Source organism: Psammomys obesus, unplaced genomic scaffold (genome assembly GCF_907164565.1).
Source record: "Psammomys obesus unplaced genomic scaffold, mPsaObe1.curated_primary_1811, whole genome shotgun sequence".
In the NCBI taxonomy this organism is placed as follows: Eukaryota; Metazoa; Chordata; class Mammalia; order Rodentia; family Muridae; genus Psammomys; species Psammomys obesus.
The window spans coordinates 4,848,491-4,860,157 of NW_026590062.1; positions in this window are offsets into that span (position 1 = coordinate 4,848,491).

An 11,667-nucleotide genomic window follows, 5' to 3' on the forward strand; every position below is an offset into this window, starting at 1 on the left:
ATGGGACAGCTCAGCCACAGAGCACTTTTGGAAGACTAGCCAGTGTTCTTAACCTCTGAGCCATCTCTCCAGCCCATAGAGCACTTTTGTACCACACGTGATGACCTTAGATTCAGTGCCACCAAAAACAAAACAAGAAAAGGATATACACCTGGAACTGTGGTCCTATTGAACTAATACATACGTAGGGTGACCCCACTGAAGAATTCTGCTATTTGATGGGAGAGTATCATGAGAGAGGGTATGAGGTACAACATTGCTTTGGCCCTGTGTGTGTGTGTGTGTGTGTGTGTGTGTGTGTGAGTGAGAGAGAGAGACAGGGTTTCTCTGTGTAACTCTGGCTTATTCTGGACTCGCTCTGCAGACCAGGCTGGCCCACTGTTGCTTTGGCTCTTGATCAATCCACCCCTGAAGCCTCCAGAAGTCAACAGTGTCCTTTTACAATAGGACACTGATGTACCCAAGATGTGCCCAGAGAAAAACAGTTTCTGAGTCCCACAAGAGATCCCGGAAACAGATCTCCCCCAAGGGGAACCTCCAGATGAGGATGTGGTCAGCCAGTACCTACAGCTCAGCCTGCTGGGACACTCAGCAGAGGTCACATACCCTGTGTCAGGGCTCCCGAGCAGCAGAAGTTGCAGCCACGGATCCTATGACTGTAAGCTGCTAAGTGTGTGGTAGGTTGTTGCAGAACTGTAGAAATGGCTTGCTGTGTTTGAGAGACATCAGAAAGGATGAAGCCTGTTTGGCTCCAGCAAAGGGTTTGGTGGCTCATGCTTGTGATTCCCAGCACTCAGGAGGCAGAGGCAGGTGGATCACTGGGAGTTGAAGGCCAGCCTGGTCTACAAAGTGAGTCCAGGATAGCCAAGGCTACACAGAGGAACCCTGTCTCAAAAAACAAAACAAAACAAAACAAACAAACAAACAAAACAGAGCCAAAGCAATGTCTTAACATCATGATACTTTTCTATCAGATAGCAAAATTCTTCAATGGGGTCACCCTATATATTAGTTCAATATGACCACAGTTCCAGGAAGAGATTAGATAGAACCAGATCCAAGTGAGGTCAAATCCAGAGAAGAGTGTGGGTTTTATCTCAGATGTAACAGAAAAACGTCAGAGCAGGGCTGACAAGACCTAATTTGCATTTTTGAACATTGCATTGTGGGCCAGTTGTTCCACTCTTCGGTATTTAGCCAAGAGAAACAAAACCATATGTTAACACAAAGACTTCCGAATGTCATGGCAAGTTTATTCCTGGCAGACCAAACTAGGCAAACAACCGAAATGCTCATTAACAGTATAGTACAGAAACTGCTGGTACATCCTTACAATGGAGTATTCCACAGCAGTGAAAATGAACAGATTACAGCTACCTAACAGAAGTTCACAAACTTGATGCTGTGCTGAAGAAGGCAAACCTCCCCTGTGCTCCCCAGAAAAGAGTAACATCCCCACACACACACAAAGGAAAGAAAATGCAAAGTGGACATGGCAGTAAATTCAAGTGAGAGAGAGAGAGAGAGAGAGAGAGAGAGAGAAAGAGAGGGAGAGCAGGAGAATCAAGAGTTCAAGGTCATCCTTGGCTACACAGGGAGTTTTGAGGTCACCCTGGACTGCATGGCGTACTGTCTAAAAAACAAAACAACCAAAACAGAAACATCCACGTTAAACCGTGATGTCAGAAAACAAGTCATTACATGGGGCTAAGAATGGGAGAAGCTGACAACAAAGGGGAACTGGAAGGGAAATGGAATGTTCTAGGTTTCAGCTGAGATGGTGGTTACACAAGGCTATACATCTCACTGAGCCTAGTACACTTGGAATTACTGTTTGTTTGTTTGTTTGTTTGTTTGTTTTGAGACAGGGTCTCACTCTGTAGCTGAAGGCTCCTCCAATTCACAACCTATTGCATTTACACTATTTGTGCATTATTACTGCACGAATTACTACATTTCATTAAGTGCAAATTGTAGCTCAATAAAGAGGTTTTTTTAAGGTAAGATTAGGGAGTTGCAGGTGGTGTCACACACCTTTGATCCCAGTGCTTGGGAGGCAGAAGCAGGCGGATCTCTCTGAGTTCAAGGCCAGCCTGGTCTACATAGACAGTTCCAGGAGAGCCAGGGCTACACAGAGAAACTCTGCCTCAGAAGCGAACAGTAACACTAGGGGCTAGATAGAGCGATGGTTCCATAAGATTAAGGGTAGCCTTGCAGAGAACCCACATTTGGTTTCCAGCACCCACTTCGGACACAAATGCTTGTAACTCCAGCTCCAGGGGTCTCTGACACCTCTGGTCTCTTTGGGGACTGGAACACACATGTTCATGCCCACACACAGACACACATATATACATATAGTTAAAAATAATAAAAAATAAGTCTTTAAGCCAGGTGCTGGGTCAAAGGCAGAGGCAAGTAGATCTCTGTTGTTTTTTCTTTTTTTCTTCCCTTCCTTCTTTTTTTCTTTCTTTCTTTTTCTTTTTTTTTTTATGTAGCGTTGGCTGTCCTGGTCTACTTGCTTTGTAGACCAAACTGACCTCAAACTCACAGAAATCCGCCTGCCTCTGCCTCCCTAAGTGCTGGGATTACAGGGGTGAGTCACCATATCCGGCTTCTCTGTTGTTTTTATCAAAATCTCAAGTGTTTGATTTTACCAATAAAGATTTGGAAGCTAGATGCTGAGATGAAAGCCTGCTTGCTTAGAGAGGCAGAGAAAGCACCCAGCTGACCTTCCTCCTCAGCCGATGTCCGAAAAGGAGAGACAAAGTTCTCCTTCTACACACTGTCTCAAAACCCCTCAAACTGAAGGTCCCTCCCTTCTATTTCCCGTGCATCACTCTATCCTTCCTCCTGACTTCCTCTTACTCTCCATGTTTCTTTCCTACATTCGCTAAGTCACTTCCGGTTGTTTGCTCTGCTTTGCGACCTAAGGTTGACTTTGTTTAACCCTGTTTACAATACTTAAGCAGAAAGCTCTTGGATTAAAGGTGAGAAGCCTGGCTCACTGTCTTTGAGTGGGAATGGAACGTGAATGTCTAATTTATGTTTGCATTCATAAAGAACTAATTGTACCTTGATAAGCAGAAAGGGGGAATAAGATTAGCTGAGGGACATTGGATTGTAGGGAAAACAAACAAACAAACAAACAAACAAACAAACTGCTGAATTAGATCAACTTGTATGCTTTAAAGATGTTTTAACACCAGAATGAAACTCAGGGAATGTGTTACATTGGGAAAGAAGTTTTGCCTATATTTCCGAAAGTGAGAAAAGACAATGGGTTCCATCAAAATTGATAAAGACCCAATCTGAATAAGAGAAGCTTCCACATGAAAGGCACAGTTCAAGGAAGAGATGAAAGAGACAGAAACAGATAATACAGGAAGCAGATCCCCCTCCATGGAGACAGCTTAACAAACCAGGTGAAGAAGGACAGATCGTTCATCAGACTGGCAGCCTGAAAGTCTTGGTGCTAAGATGAATGTTGCTGAAGGACAGATGATCAGGACTGTGATTATGGAGGATCATGGCATCAATGGATCGTCATAAGGACATGATAATCATTTTTGATGTAACAGTTAAATTGTGTACAATTTTTAGCTTAAACAGAAAGGTGAAAGCTGTAGAGGCATTTTAGTCCAGCAACTTGTCTGCTCTGGCTGAAATACAGACATGCCTTCAGTATATACCTTTAATCCCCAAAAATGAAGGTAAAGTTAGTTGGTAGAAGAAAGCAGCCATAGTGACAAATCAGAGAAAGATATGACAGACTAGAATATGTCTAACTCTCTTGAGAACAGAGAGGTGATTTAAACGGGAGCAGGGAGACAGAGGACAGAGAGAGAGATGGAGAGAGAGATGGAGAGAGAAGAAGGAGGAGGAGACAGTTTTATAGGGATAGTTGTACAAAGACAGGTTGGGAAGAAAAAGCTAAACACAGGTGAAGACAGAAGGAACCAGAAGATAAGAACAGATTGCTAGAGTTAGTTTGAGGTCAAGCAGAGCAATCCAGTCAGAGGCCAAGAGAGAAGCCAATTTGAATCAGTCAGCTTGGAGAAGAGTTTGAGACAGAACAGATTTGTTGAACCAGCTAGCAAGAGAATTCAGAAAGAGCTAGAAAGGGTGAACTTATGTAGCCACGAGTCTCAGAGGCTGAAAACATTCTAGGCCTAGATTAGATTGTATGGAGGCTAGAAGCTTCCAGGACTAGGCCTCGGTTAGCGGACAAAGTCAATAATGCTCGGAGACAACAACTGAACCAGTCAAATAAAAGTTCATTTTACCCCCTCCCCCGAGGGGGGAACAGCCTTGCCAGGCCACAGAGGAGGACATTGCAGCCAGTCCTGATAAGACCTGATAAGCTAGGGTCAGATGGAAGGGGAGGAGGACCTCCCTTATCAGTGGACTGGGGGAGGGGCATGGGAGGAGGGGTTGGGAGGGGGGAAGGGAGGGGGCTACAGCTGAGATACAAATGAATAAACTGTAATTAATATAACAAATAAAAATTTAATTAAAAAAAAGAAAAGAAAACAAGGGGCGGGAAAATGCTGTCTGGAGTCTTAGAGAAAGCATGAACGACAGGCTCTAGGAGAGGCCAGTATTTTAGCAAGTGCCCTTTAACCTCTGCTACTGGAAGATGTCATTTTAGGGCCTTTCCACTGCTTTCTCAAGACAGCCGATGCCAATAAACTGGCCTTGGGAAAAAAAAATTCATTAATTTGGAGGTTAATTAATTAGTTGTTCAGGCACGAGGATGGTAGGATGGTAGAAGGTGGGAGTAGATGGAGGCTCCTTTGTGAAGTGGGAGCCAAGAAGGGCTTAGGGATGACTTTTGGCTGTGTGCCTGGCAAACAAATGGGCCCAGGGAAGGGCCACTTTGAGGAAGGGTCTCTTTGAGGGTCAGGCTGGGGACTGAATATAGGGTTTTGGGCCTTCTGGCCAAGCATCTAGCTGCTAGGTGTACCCGCCTGAGCTGCACCTGAAACTCCTCACACTCAGCTTCTGACACAGCACTTCCACTTGCAGGAACTGATGATCTTCAGGACATAATGAAGGCTCTGCTCCAAGGAAGGTCTCTCAGCCTTGCTAATCACAGTGAAGGCCCTGGGATAATTACATTTAACGGAGGAGGCAGCGGTTAAGCAGCCACTGGCTCAAGGAATGCGCCCCAGCCCTGCTGTGTCGCTCAAGGAAAGTGAGGCTGCTTCATAACTCTAATCCTAACCACTGCTATGGGTCACAACGTAAATATCTGTGTTTTCAAATGGTCTTATGTGACACCCGTGAAAGTGTCTTTCAACCCCCAAAGGGGTCACGACCCAGAGGTTGAGAGCTGCTGTCCTGGAGACATACAGCTAGGGCTAGTGGGGTAGTTCAGTCACTTTAGTGCGTGCCTAGCATTTATGAAACTCTGGGTTCAGTCCTCAGTACTTCACACAACCAGGCATGGTGGACCACACCTGAAACCCTAGCACTCATGAGGTAGAACTGAGAGGGTCAGAAGTCCAAGCTCTTTGGTTATATATTTTCTTAAATTTAGTTTTGGTTTTTTTGAGACGGGGTTTCTCTGTGTAAAAGCCCTGCCTGTCCTGGACTCACTTTGTAGACCAGGCTGTCCTCAAACTCACAGCGATCCATCTGCCTCTGCCTCTTGGGTGCTGGGATTAAAGGTGTGTGCCAGATTACAGATAATTTTAATTTTGTTTCTTAGTTTATCTGCATTTGTCTTTTAAGATTTTTATTTTATGTACACTGGTGTTTTGCCTGCATGTATGTATGTGTACCACATGCGTGCAGTGCCCACTGAGGCCAGAAGAGGGCAGACAGATATCAGCAGCCAAGCGTGCGCTGAGACTCAAACCCAGGGCCTCTGCAAGCACAGCCAATGACCTTACAGGCCAAGCCATCTGTCTCTCCAGCCCCATTCACTGTATTGTTGAAATGTTTTTCCTACACCAAGTAATGATTACAGATCTATACTGTAACCTCAGAGTTTACTCTTCTAAATTGTTTTTCCCTTCTTTCTTCCCAGAATCAGTTAACACATTGCTGATAAGTGGGTATTTAATAAATACGGAGGCTACCTGCAATCCCAGCACTCAGGGAGGCAGAGGCAGACGTATCTCTGTGAGTTCAAGGCCAGCCTGGTCTACAAAGAGAGTCCAGGACAGTCAAGGCTAGGCAGAGAAACCCTATCTCGAAAAACCCCAAAAAAATAAAATATAATATAATATAATATAATATAATATAATATAATATAATATAATATAATATAATTACCCACACGCTGTCCTAGGAGACAAAGTCTCACAGTGTAGCCCTGGCTACCCCAGAGCTCACTATGTAGACAGCCTATCTTTGTGGTGCTCCTCCTGCCTCTGTCTCCTGTGGTGGGATTATGGGTAAACACCACTCTGCCCAGTTTTTAAGTTTCACTTCAATTTTTTGTTTGGTATTTTGTAATTTGAGACAGGATTTCTCTGTGTAGCCCTGGCTGTCCTAGAATTCACTTTGTAGACCAGGCTGGCCTCTAACTCAGAGATCTGCCTGCCTCTGCCTCCCGAGTCCTGGGATTAAAGACGTGTTGCCACCGTGTGGGTACTTTGTCTTCATCTACTTCTGCCCGACAGAAGATGGCATCAGACAGTTGTGAGCTGCCATGTGGGTGCTGGGAATCGAACTCAGAACCTTCAAAAGGGCAATGAGTGTTCTTAACCACTGAGTCATCTCTCCACCCCTGATTTTAATTTTTTAAAGACTGCGTTTTACAGCCAGGGGCTGGTGGTGCACACCTTTAGTTCCAGCACTTGGGAGGCAGAGGAGGTCTAGCTCTGTGAGTTCCAGGCCAGACTGGTTTACACAGAAAGACCTTTTTTCCCTCAATTAACTGCAGGGCCATGTGGTAGCTACTGTACATATGAGTGGCTACAAAGTACTTGATTCATTGAATTCAAATATGTTGTAACTGTAGCTTGCATACTGGATCCCTCTACAGTTCTTTGAGAATTTTGTAGGAAGAGTTTTGGTCATATTCATCCCTCCCCCAACCCCAACTCCTTCCAGATCTACTATCCACCCCTTCCCTATACACCCAGTTTTATGTCTTCTTTTTTTTTCTCCACCAAGTCCGTTTGCTGCCAATATATTTATTGGAGTGGAATACTCTTTTTTGCTTGTTTGTTTGAGACAGGGTTTCTCTCTGTAGCCCTAGGTTGCTATGAACTCACTCTGTAGACCAGGCCTCGAACTCACAGAGATCTGCCTGCTTCCTCCCGAGTCAAGAGATTAAAGGCATGTGTCACCATGCCCGACTCTTTTTTTTTTTTTTTAATGATTTATTGATTTTAATTTTATGTGCACTGGTGTTTTGCATGGATACATGTCTGTGTGAGGGCATCAGATCCCCTAGGAAACTGGAGTTACAGACAGTTGTGAGCTGCCATGTGGTTGCTGGGAATTGAACTCAGGACCTCTGGAAGAGCAGCCAGTGCTCTTAACCACAGAGCCACCTCTCCAGCCCGGAGTGGGATACTCTTAAAGGAAAATGATTCCTCCTTTTCTAGAGCCATCAATTGCTAACAGCCCCTGTGCTAGGGGTGGGACTTTGTGTTCCCTCCCTTCTCCATGCTGAGATTTGGACTTTGAGCTTGCCTGGGGCTGGCGCATGCTGGCAGGAACATTGAGTCCACCTGTGCGAGTGCCCTGCAGTGTCCAGGAGACTCTGCTCTCTTGTGCTCAGTCACTACTGTCGTCTCTTACCGTCTTTCCACCTCCTCTTCCACAAGGGTCTCTGGGCGTTGGGAGGAAAGGGTGTAGTAGAGATGTCCCATTTGGGGCTGAACATTCCGCAGATGCTCATCCTCTGCACCTTAGCCAGTTGTGGGTTTCTGTTCATCACCATCTATTGCTGAGTGATGCGATGTTTTAGTCCTATTCTGTACCATGTCGCATTGATACCTTTTTATAGTGACTACAGCTTTCAGCAATAACATTTAGGATATCTTGAATTAAATAATATATCTTTACTACTGTTTATCTATTTCTTTTTACTTTCTTCTCCCCAGATTAGCGTTTTATTAAAGATGCTTTTAATTTTGACTTTAAGCATGAGGGTTAAGAGAAAGAGAGAAGCCGGGCGCAGTGGCACATGCCTGTAATCTCAGCACTCTGGGAGACAGAGGTGGGCAGATCTCTGTGAGTTCAAGGCCTACAAATCGAGTCCAGGAAAGCCAAGGCTACACAGAGAAACCCTGTCTTGAGAAACCAAAAACCAAACCAACCAATCAAACAAACAACAAACAAACAAAAAAACCCAGTGTGGTCCAGGCTGCCTCCCTTCTTGCCTCAACCTATCAAATCTTGGAGTCACCAGCCTGAGCCATCATGCCCACCTTGTCTTTTGACTTAAAATAAAACAAACAAAAACAAAGAAAGATTAGCTGTGTGAGGTGGTGCACACTTTTAATCTCAGTATTTGGGTTACAGAGGTGGGTGGGTCTCTGTGAATAAGGCCAGTAAGCTGTAGTCCAGTCAGAATTACACAGTGAGACCCTGTCTTTCCCCCACCCCCCACCCTAGGACAGGGTTTCTCTATATAGTCCTGGCCATCCTGGAACTCTGTCTGTAGACCAGGCTGGCCTCAAAGTCAGAGCTCCACCTGTCTCTGCCTCCCGAGTACTGGGATTAAAGGCTTGCACCACCACCAGGTAAAATCATATCTTTTTTTTTTTTTTAAATAAAGATTTATTTATCATGTATATGTTCTGCCTTGCATGTACGCCTGCTTGCCAGAAGAGGGTACCATATCTCATTATAGATGGTTGTGAGCCACCATGAATTCAGTATCTTTGGAAGATCAAACAGTGCTCTTAACCTCTGAGCTATCTGTCCAGTGCCATGAAATCATGTCTTAAAGCAAAAGAAAGAGCAAAGAAAACATTACTAGAATATTTTAAGTTGCATGTGTGGCTTGCTTATTTTGTTTTGTTTTGGTTTTTGAGACAGGGTTTCTCTGTGTAGCTCTGGCTGTCCTGGCACTCACTCAGTAAACCAGGCTGGCCTCAAACTCAGAGAGATCTGCCTGCCTCTGCCTGCCAAGGGCTGAGACTAAAGGCATACGCTGCCACCACACAGCAGTGGCTTTCTTTCGGTGTTTGGTGGATGCTGTGAAGTCCCAGTGCTCACTGGGGATCTGGGCTGTGGCTCAGTGGTATTGTATGTCACCAACTCTAGTATCAGCCCAAGGTGCAGGGACTTCCCGAGTCAAGGCCACATCTTGCTGGGCATTCCCACAGTGGGCAGTTTGCAGCCTGGATTTCTGCTAAGGGATTCCCACCTTGGCTTTTGGTTCCCAGGCTCTCTGATGGGTTGCCCTGTGTTTGTGGGCTCTAAGCTTCTACTTGCTCAATCCTATTTATTTCCTCCTTGTCTTTCACAGGCACCACCGCCTAATTTGATCTCAATGTCTTCTTGTAAAGAACCAGACACAAAAGGACTTGATATCTCGGTTTCTGAGAAATAAGGAGAGCTGAAGTTGTGTGTGCAAGAGTTTTAAGATGCAATTTACAGGCTATTAGCACCGTAACTACTCATGGTAACTCAGATAATAGCTACAGTATGTGCGCACCTGGACACGGAGTAAATGACAGATTTTTATCTTTATTTTTTAAAAATATGAATGCTCTATCTGCATGTACACCTGCACACCAGAAGAGGGTCCCAGATCTCATTGTAGATGGTTGTGAGCCACTGCTGGGTTGCTGGGAATTGAACTTAGGAAGAACAGACAGTGTGCTTAACCTCTGAGCTGGCCTTGAACTCATGGAGATGGAGATCTGCCTGCCTCTGCCTCCCTGAGCACTGGGACTTAGTTAATTTTCAATTGCTGTGACAACACACCAAGGCAGCTTTGTTGGAAGCTTATACAGGGGGTGTGTCCACAGCCATCAAGGCGGGTAGCATGGCAGCAGGCAGACAGGCCTGGTGCTGGAGCAGTAACTGAGAGCTTAGGTCTTGATGCACAGAGAGGAAGCAGACAGAGAGTAGGAATGGCTTGGGCTTTTGAAACTTGGAAGCTTGCTTTCTAGTGGCATACCTCCTCCAACAAAGATACCTCCCATTCCTTCCCAAACAGTAGCACCAGCTGAAGCCCAGGTATTCAAACATATGAGCCTCTGGAGCTAGTCTCATTCAAACCACCACATCACCCGATCTTTCTTTTAGGGGTGGGAGTGCTAGAGGTTAGACCCAGGGCTTCAGGCATGCGAGGAAGATGCTTTGTCGCTGAGACTTAAATTTTTTGTTTTTGTTCTGTTTTGTATCTTTGAGACAGGGGTTTCTTTATTATGTAGCTCTGGCTGTCCTAGAACTCAGAGATAGATCCCCTGACTCTACCTCCGGGGTGTGTGCCACCATGCCTGACCAAGAATTTAAAATTTTATTTATTAATTATTTTAGATAGAGTCTTATATAGCCTAACCTAGCCGCATACTCTTTGTAGCACAGGATGGCCTTGAATCCCTTATTTTCCTGCTTCTACCTCTGAAGTGCTGGGAGTAAAGTCTTGTCCAGATATGTCTGGCTTGCTCTCTCTCTCTCTCTCTCTCTCTCTCTCTCTTGAGACAGGGTCTTACATAGCTCAGGATAGCCTTGAACTCAACTGACTGTGGTGCTAAGGATGACCTTGAATTCCTGAACAACCTGCCTCTATCTGCTAAATTCTGAGATTTTAACTGTGTGTGTTAGTGTATACACGTGTTTTTAAAAGTTCTTAAAAATTTGAGACAGGTCTCTCCATAAATTGCCCAAGTTGGTCTTTACTCTCTCTGTACTCCGACTTACTCTGAACTTTCAATCTTGCCTCAGTCTCCTGACTAGCTGAAACTACAGGCCTGAGTTACTATGCCAGAGTCAGCTACCATCCAGTTTTTGAGTGTATGGGGACCGGAGCCCCCTGGGCAACTGTGCCAGGCTCTGGGAATGACTCTTTTTGTAGTTTCACTTTACCATAATGTAGGGTATCTCTGCCCTATGCAGACTTTCGGCTGTCTCTAGGAAGGGTGAAGGGGTTTAAAAGATGAAATTAAAGGTTTCAAGACTTCCAAACTACAGGAACTGGAGCCAGAGTTGGTCGCAGACACCGCTAATTTCAGCAGTCAGGAGGCCTTGGCAGAAAGGTCACAAGTTCCAAGCCGCCTGGAGGTACAAAGAGACCCTGTCTGGGTTACTGCTCTGCTGTGATCAGCGCTGCCATCAGAACATAGGGCGACTCTAGGAACGTCCCAAGATTCCACCAGGCCTTGCCGATTAATTCTCCCGGGAGGCGACCGGACTGGGGCTCAAACAGATGGGCAGGTGGGCCAATCCGATTCCTTAACCGAGTGACAAGTCTGTCCGTCGGTCTGTCTGAATGCCTTCGAGACAGACTCGAACGCCGGGGTTCAGGGCCTGGAGACGCCTCCACCCGCTCAGCCGCAAGGAGGCGCCACCCCCACGTCCAGCGGCCGCCCCCCGCGGGACTAGGCGTGCTCGGGGCCGGCGGCGGGGCGGGGCCAGTGTACGCGCGGGGGCGTGGCCAGCCCGCCGCGGGAGCGCGCGGCGGCGGCGGCGGCCGCGGGGATGCCTGCGCAGGCGCCGCACCGCCGCGTTCGGGTCCGGGCCGAGGCC